The sequence below is a fragment of the Dipteris shenzhenensis genome, chromosome 11 (genome assembly GCF_047967505.1).
Source record: "Dipteris shenzhenensis isolate YYH24624 ecotype China chromosome 11, Dip_SZ_1.0, whole genome shotgun sequence".
Taxonomy (NCBI): domain Eukaryota; kingdom Viridiplantae; phylum Streptophyta; class Polypodiopsida; order Gleicheniales; family Dipteridaceae; genus Dipteris; species Dipteris shenzhenensis.
In genome coordinates, this window is record NC_141606.1 from 37,065,442 (window position 1) to 37,073,541 (window position 8,100).

The 8,100-nt window shown below is 45.4% G+C and overlaps 1 pseudogene; it reads right to left on the bottom strand.

Annotated features, from left to right (window-relative positions):
- Positions 1-327: 327 nt before the first annotated feature.
- On the bottom strand, positions 328-1,486 carry LOC147896979 (uncharacterized; annotated as a pseudogene).
- Between the last annotated feature and the right edge of the window lie 6,614 nt (positions 1,487-8,100).

The following is an 8,100-nucleotide window of genomic DNA, read 5'->3' on the forward strand; positions in this document are numbered from 1 at the left end:
AGACCAAAGAATTAAAGAGTGACCAAACAATTCTCTCACTATATACACTGATCTCGAGCATTCTAAAACCTCGTGGTATATTCATGCTACGCATTTTAATACCAACTAAAACCTCGTGGTATATTCATACTAACAGTGGGAGACTCTGAGACAATGCTAGACTACCTATTAGGATGTGTCGTTCATGTTAAAAGTACTCTAAGGAACGGGCTCATAACTTCTCCATGACTTAGTGCCGAAACCGTTCTATAGAATATATTATGTTAGATATCCACCGCAAAAGTCTCCAAATAATGTCAACATTTAACCGCTTCCTTATGGATTTGTTTAAGTGGATGCACCTGCTTGCCTTCTGCCGTGCTCTGCATACAAGAAGGGCCTTCGATGTTCTCGTTCAAAGTCTAACCTTTCCTGAGCACCACCCCTTAGCTTATCCAGAGGCAGGGCTATTCCCTGGGCTGCTAGACTCCGCAAGTAGAGGATGCGGACAATGTTTGCTATAGAGCCAATCAGTAGTAGCACGGACGCAATCATTGCTAATGCAACCGCAGCGTACTGCGACAAGCAAATCGTTAGTTGAAATTATTGCCTTTACAAACAGAACACAAAAAAGGCGAGCTACAGTAGCTAGCTGTAACTATAACAGAACGGACGGAAAGAGAGAGATTCATCATTATGTATGGCCCTTAAACTCTTCTAATTTCAGCGAATACATTTTCATACCCAAAAATTTTCCTGTTCTCTCTGCACGGTGTGGCCAGCTCTCGATCCACAATATGCTGCTCACAAGGAAAAAACTGCTCGCGAGGACGAATGGAAGATACATAGCTTTGTGATATGCCTGAACCCGTAGACTTGTTCTTTCATATACCTGAAACGCATTATGTACGGATTCAAGTAGCCAAAATACTGAGCCAGCTATGAAAAACCGGAGAGCGGACTCATCCTTAAACTGAAGCTTTCCTCCTTTTTCAGTCTGTTGAAAAGATTCACTTCAGTCGCTAGCTGCTTAACAACATTCAATTACGAAAGAATCTCCATTCTTCCGGCTGACTAACTCTTAATATAAACCTATAGAGTTCTTGTAAAATTCCTCAACTCAGAAAAAAAGGGCTGGTCGTGGTTCGGAATCACCTTTAGCAACAAAACTACTGCTGTAAGGAAGAGAATCCCACCCACGGTCTGAACCAAAGGCGTTGCAACTTCAATAAGGAAAGCTGGGGGTCATACATGAGGAGAGAGAATTTGAAGTCTATACTAGCCAGCTGGGCGTAAAGGTCGTGCAGGTTGACAAGTATAATGTAAATGCTATGATCAAGATGACGTAGGCAGCAAAATGATTGAATCCGGGAAGAAGGAAAAGCAAGCCTATAAGGAGCAAGATTGTTGAAACCACATAAGCGATGGCGTTGATGCTTTCAAACACGTCTTGAGTTCCCCTTGGACCATACATTCGGGTTGACCTCACAGAGGCGAGCTTGACCATCTTGATCGATATAATAGTATTATGCAAGTGAAGCTCTATATCTTAACCGAGAAGTGATCTGTGATGGCTCGTGCTTCTGTAAGGCCTCCAGTGGCGCCTTAATGAAGTCTCTCCGATGTCTCCACCGGTGTATTAACCCACGACCCAAAAGCCAACGATATCACTGCAATATCTGGAGCTTTTTCATGGCACAGCCCTGCCAGACCATTCAGCAGGGCCACAGTGAAATACAATATATATGTATTGCCGTATTACGAAATCGCTTAAGCGTAATGTGCGATCCAAACTAGTGAGTCATGACGATCTCAGTCAGAGCATTTGTAGCGTATACTCAAGCACTCCATTGATTCTTTTTTTTTAATTGAAAGAGGTATTCTCATATATTCCACAATACAGTATGTTACATACAGTTCAGACAATTTCTTACATACGGCTCAGACAAAAGACATCTTGCTCAAAATACTCAGGAGGCGGACTCTAGCCCTCTCCTTGGGCCAACTGGCCACTAGCCATTTCACTTGGATCCCCACGTCAACTACTGCTTGTTTACAATTGAGAGAGAAGATAACCGAACTGCTAACGGATGCCTCATAACGGGGAGACCCGATTTTGTGAAGTGTGGCTCCCATAGAGTGGCTCTATCTGGACCAAGGTCCGCTCCAAAGATAGCTACTCCTTTTGAAATGAACTGCATGCCCAAGGTTTTGGCACACCGCCCTCGCAAGATTCCCCACAGATTTCGAACACAAGGGCATCCCCAAAAAAGGTGGGAAAGTGACTCTGCTACGCATTTGCAAAGCTTGCATCTGTCATCCACGCGGAGCCACGGTATGTGATTGCCAATAGGGAAATGACCTCCGCATATTCTCCACAGAAAATAGTTAATCTTGTTATATGGCGTCAATTTCCACAGCCTCGCAAATCTGCCACTCCACATGGCCTCAGTATCATCTCTAAGCCATCGGTCATTAAGCTTTAGATACCAACCTTCCTTATATGCTAGGAGATTGTCGAATGCCTTAGGTGACAACTTAGTCAGGGGGATATCAGCACCCCAAACCCACTCCTCTTGGACAGAGTTAACCGAAGGGTGGGGGTTGGTGGGCCAATCGAAGGGAATCTTGTGTAATATGCCATTGATAACAGCCATTTCCTCCTGTGACAGCAAGAAATCTTCTTCAATCTGGTTAGGGGATAGCCAGCTACATGTTTGTGCATCCCAGAGGTCTTCCCAAGTGAGTATTCCTTTGGAACCAATCAGTCCTGCCATCCTCTCGTTACCTAATGCGAATTTGCCATCATCCGGTCAAGCCACTTGCCACCAAATGGAAAGCTTCAAGGAGAAGTCCTCTATCCTTGCAGGGCACCCTCTCCAGGAAGTAGTACTAATCCCTCCTTCCAAGCTACCATAAGTCTGTTAAAGAAACTCCCTTTTAGACATAGGGGGATGACCGAGAAGACTTTAGTCCACTGAAGTGTTTCACCTTAGCATTGCGAACAACATATTCAAGAAATATAGTCCAGGGTTCCCTAGAGTCTAGGAATTGGGTCCATAATTTCATCAAGAATGAGACTGCTCTCTGCTTCAGATCTGGGACTCCGAAGCCACCCAATCTTTTTGGTGCACACAGAATTGACCAGGAGATCCATTTCCATTTGGTTCTCTTCCATATGAAGGCTCTCAAGCTTTTTTTGATTAGAAGGATGTGGCTTTTATAAAATGCACAAGTAGAAAGAATGTAGAACGAGGCAGGTGCCAGAATATGCTTGACCACCGTGCATCTACCCAACATACTTAGTGGGACCTTTGCCCATGCGTCTATTTTGGCCTTGAATTTGGGCCACCACCACAAGAATCGTTGTCTGATTGTGATTCCAGCCCTTACAGGGACTCCCAGATGTCGAATAACTTGACCCCTAGGAATCCATTTCAGGCCTGTAGCTTTCATCCATTCAGATGGGTCACTCCTTGAGACAAACAGAGCTTGGGATTTGTCCCACTGGATTCTCGAGCCTGAGGCAGAGCAATGCATTTCAAACAGACCTAGGACTAAGTTCATTTGGTCAGGGTCAGCCTTGCAAATTGTGTTGGAGTCGTCAGCAAACAGCTGCGCGAAGAGAGGAGTGTTGGACCCTGGAAGTCTCATGGGATCTAGGGAACCCCTTGCAATGAGCTTGTGGAACAAAGCGAGCGATGGTTCTGTAATCAGAGCAAACAACAATGGTGCCAAGGGGCATCCCTGTCTGATAGACCTCCTGAGCTCAAACGATCCTACCTCAGTTCCGTTGATGCAGATGGAGGCTGAAGCATTGGCTAGAAGTGCCTTTACTAGCGTGAGAAACTTGTCTCCAAATCCCATTGTCTGCATGACTGCCAGGATGTAGCCCCATTCCACCCGGTCATAAGCTTTATCGAAATCGATGTTAAGTAGAATAATCTCTTCTTTCTGTGTCCAGGCGTGCTCCAGAGCAGCAATGACATTCAGTACATTATCATGGATGTGCCTTCCCTTGACAAAACCATATTGTTGATTAGAGACCACTTCGGGTATCAGGTGAGTGATTCTTGTAGCGACCATTTTGGCTATGATTTTGTAGGAGACATTTAGAAGTGACAGAGGCCTCCAGTCACCAAATCTTTTTGCTGGAAATCTCTTGGGAATGAGTCTGATGAGTCCCTTATTGACGTTTGGAGAGAGGGCTTCCCTAACCCATATCTCATTAGCCATCCTCACAAAGTCTCCTCTGAGAGTGCCCCATAACACCTGATAAAATTCCACTGTTAGTCCATCAGGACCTAGGGATTTGTTTCTCTTCATGTGCAGAATCACTGCGTCTGCTTCCTCGAGGGTAAATGGCTTGCATAGCATAGATAGATCCCTTTCCCCTATTCTTTTGTCCACACACTCTAGTAGGAGCTGTCGGGCCTCCATCTTTGCATCTAATTGCTCTTCCTTGGCTCCCAGAATTGCCTCTAGAGATGAGGTAAAGTGCTGGTTGATGCTGTCTTGCTCAGTGATCCAGAAGCCTAGAGAGTCACGGACTCTGCAAATATTGTCCCGAGCCTTATTTGACCTTATTGTCCTGAAGAAGAATGCAGAGGGAGCATCTCCTTGAGCAAGCCATCTGGTAGACGAGTGAATTCTGGCCCCCTCTGCTTTGTGGAATTCGAGCCGTCTAAGCACAGCTTCACACCGTTGCATCTCCGTAATGTCCCATTCCTCTAAGTCATCTTTCTCCATCAGTTTCTTTAGTTTCTCTCTTGCAGTGGAGTCTAGAATGTGCTTTCGAGCCGCCTTCAGCTTACCCAACATCTGCGCAACCCTGATAACAGCAAAAATTCCTTTGTCAAAAGCTCTGTCTGGATCTTTTGCACCTCTGACCCCCTGTCTCTAGGCTGCTTCCAAAGCCTTGCAATTGTCTTCACTCAATAAAGAAGCATTGAGTTTGAAGGATTGGTGACCCTTCCTAACTGGCTGTGTCCCAACTACAAAAGAAACAATGCATGGCATGTGATCGGAGAAGGTTTGCGAGTGGTCTACCTCCCCCTCCCAAGGTGGGCAGATCCAAGAAGCACCCCCACTGAACCAGCAAATGTCAAGCACAGCTGACTGCAGATTGCAAGCTCTTCTTATGTACCATCTAGGTCTCGTATCCAACAAGCCAAGCTGACTTGCTTCTACAAATCCATGCTGCTCCTGCATCGAAGACCAGGCACAGCTCCTAGCTTCAGAGTGGTTGAAGTCACCGATTGTCACCAGTCTAGCACTGAGTTCTTGGTCTCCCATCCAGTCCCAAAATTGGTTCGCCTCCCTAGCATCTGTAGGAACATACACCGAGATTATGCATAGAAGTTCTCCCTCAGCATCAATGTCAACACCCACTGCTGAACCCTCATTATGCACCAAGCACTGCGTGGCTCTAAGCTCCTTACGACAGAGGATAGCTGAGCCTCCTGCTCCTCTTTTTCTGCAAGCTGAAAAAACGTCGAACTCCTTAAAAAGTGCAGATATGAAAAAAACATCCTCCTCTCTCAGCTTCAATTCTTGTAGATAGACCACATTAGCTTTCCAGCGACGAATCCTCTCTGCTTAAATCCATCTCTTAGCTCGAAGGCCCAGACCATGAACATTCACGTCACTAGTTTAACCTGCATGATTACAAGGGAGGTTTGGGTTAGCCAGCACATCGAACATGTTATGTCTGATTGATTTCCCTTTCTTCCCTCCTCCTTTCCCAGGTTGGATCTCCTTCTGTGGGATCTTTCTGTTGAAGCTTTGGATTTCATCCTCAGAGAGACCGAGGCGCTATGGAATTGCCATCCAATTAGTCTTGGAGGATTCCCGCAACGGTGCTGCCTTCTGGACTTGGGAGGGTGGCTCATAAGGGGTTGGACGCTGAGGGGCTCTAGCTTTGATGCGATCTTCCAGCATAGCTTCAGTGGCTGGAGGCGATTCTTTGCTTGCTTGACCAGATACTGGCTCCTACATTTCCACCTGCATGTCCTCCACCTGGGTCTCCTTCTGAGTCGAGTTCTTCCGCCCTTCCCTTTGGGGGCACTGTCTTGCAAAATGTCCAATCTCTCTGCATGCGAAACATGCATTAGGGAAAGGATTGAAGCGGACACGGATGCGAAAAGGCTCGAAATCCCCTGTGTCGAGTTCAATGATCTCAGGAGGTTTCTGCGAAATCTCGGGGCGGTCACTCATCATATGTAACCCTATCACGTGAGTTCAACAAAAGGATATTTTTTATTTCTAAAATTTACAGAAATAAATATACATAAGGGACTATTTAAAATAGTTTTGGAAAAAATTTACAGATTTGTATAGAAAAGGGGTACATTTTATTAATGAAAAATTTACACAGATAAGGGATTTTAGAAATATGCCTTGAACGCACGTGGTATAGATGGTTTATACATAGTGACCCCCCCGAGTGCGAAATGTCCCACAGGATACAAACTGTGGGGGTAGGATTCGTCTCAACAGCCCATGGTGGTTTGGAGTCTGTAGTGCCGACTCCTGGGGAGTGTTTAGAGTACCCGTCATATACCCGTATAACTCCGCAGGACTAGGAGGGTGCCCTAAAAGGTTATATAAGTCCTTCCAAATAGAATCCCAGGGATCAGGTGAGCTGGAAGCGCTTCCTGGCCACATGTTGAATTGAAAAAAGAAAAAAGATCTATTATTGATGAGCTGAGAAGAAAGGGGAAGGGAAAAGAGGCTTACTGTCAGAGCACATCTATAGACGCGTCTGATTAGCGCATCTATAATCGCATCTAACAATGCATCTATAGACGCATCTGTCTGTGTCTGCAAACAGGCTAGACGCGCCTTTAGATGCGTCTGTAGACGTGGTTTTAAACGCGCTCTGAGATGCGCCTATAGACGCGCTCCGACAGACGGGATTTCTAAAAAGTAGAAAAGGACATTGCGCCCACATTGCGCCCGACACACAAACGTGATACTGATACCCAGATCATGCGTTTCTTGGATACGAGAAAGTACAAATCTAAAGAGAGCAAACTTCCAAACAAGATCAACTGCAAAAGGACTTACTTGGATAGAGGTATGGAAGGTTCTTCTTCTTTTTCAAAGTTGCTTCTCCTTCTTGTTCGTCCTCCTCTCCTTTAAGCTTGGAAGTAAGTGTGGGTGCCTTCCTCTTAAGTGTAAGCTTGGAAGTAAGTATGGGATCCTTTCTCTTAAGCGTCGAAATTGTGGATCTGCTAATAAGGAAGGAAGCAAGCTGCGCGAAGTATAAGTAATGTGAAGAAAAGCAAAGCGAGCACGCTAAAAGCAGGTTTAAAAGTCGCGTCTATAATCATGTCTAATGGCGCATCTATAGGCGCGTCTAAATACACAGAGTAGACGCACCTTTAGACGCGCCTTTAGATGTGACTGTAGATGCGCTTTTAGACGCGCCTTTAGACGCACCACAGAGTTTAAACTAAACATTTGAAGAAGAGGAAATTTGGTGGGTTGTTTGTTTGTAGGATGTCTTCATCTTCAACACTTGGTAGCTCCAGTGAGGATGAATCCCTCTGTATCCACCATCGCGAAATGTGGTTGGAGCAAAAAATCAAATGTCTATGTGATCGATGTCGAGGAAACATGTATCGTGCACGCAGGATTACACTCAATCATATCTCAAAGTATGGAGAATGGGATGTGACCATAAACAGGGTAAGGGTTTGTAAGTTAAGGTTGATTGAGATACCTATGGGTGTTCATATGTTTGAGATATGATGCCGTTTTAATTTGATACAGGATGCAGTGCCACACCCGCAAATGTTGCCCTATGCTCTCCATGAGGAGGCGAAGCGTCGGCGACATGAGGTGGGATCTTCAGGAGGGACCGTTACGGATGCATGGAGTGATGGTGATAGTAGCCCTCCGCCATTATCTCATGAAGCCGTGGAGGAGGAGGTGTTTGATGATATGGTGCGGGATTTATATGTCCATCAAGGGAGGGATGATAGCATGGAGCAAGATGATCTTTTTATTGTAGCATCGACTCCACTGTTTGAGGGGTGCAAATTCTCTGTTCTACGTGCCTCCCTTGAGTTACTAAACTTGCAAACCATGTATGGGTGGAGCAATGCGAGTTTGAAT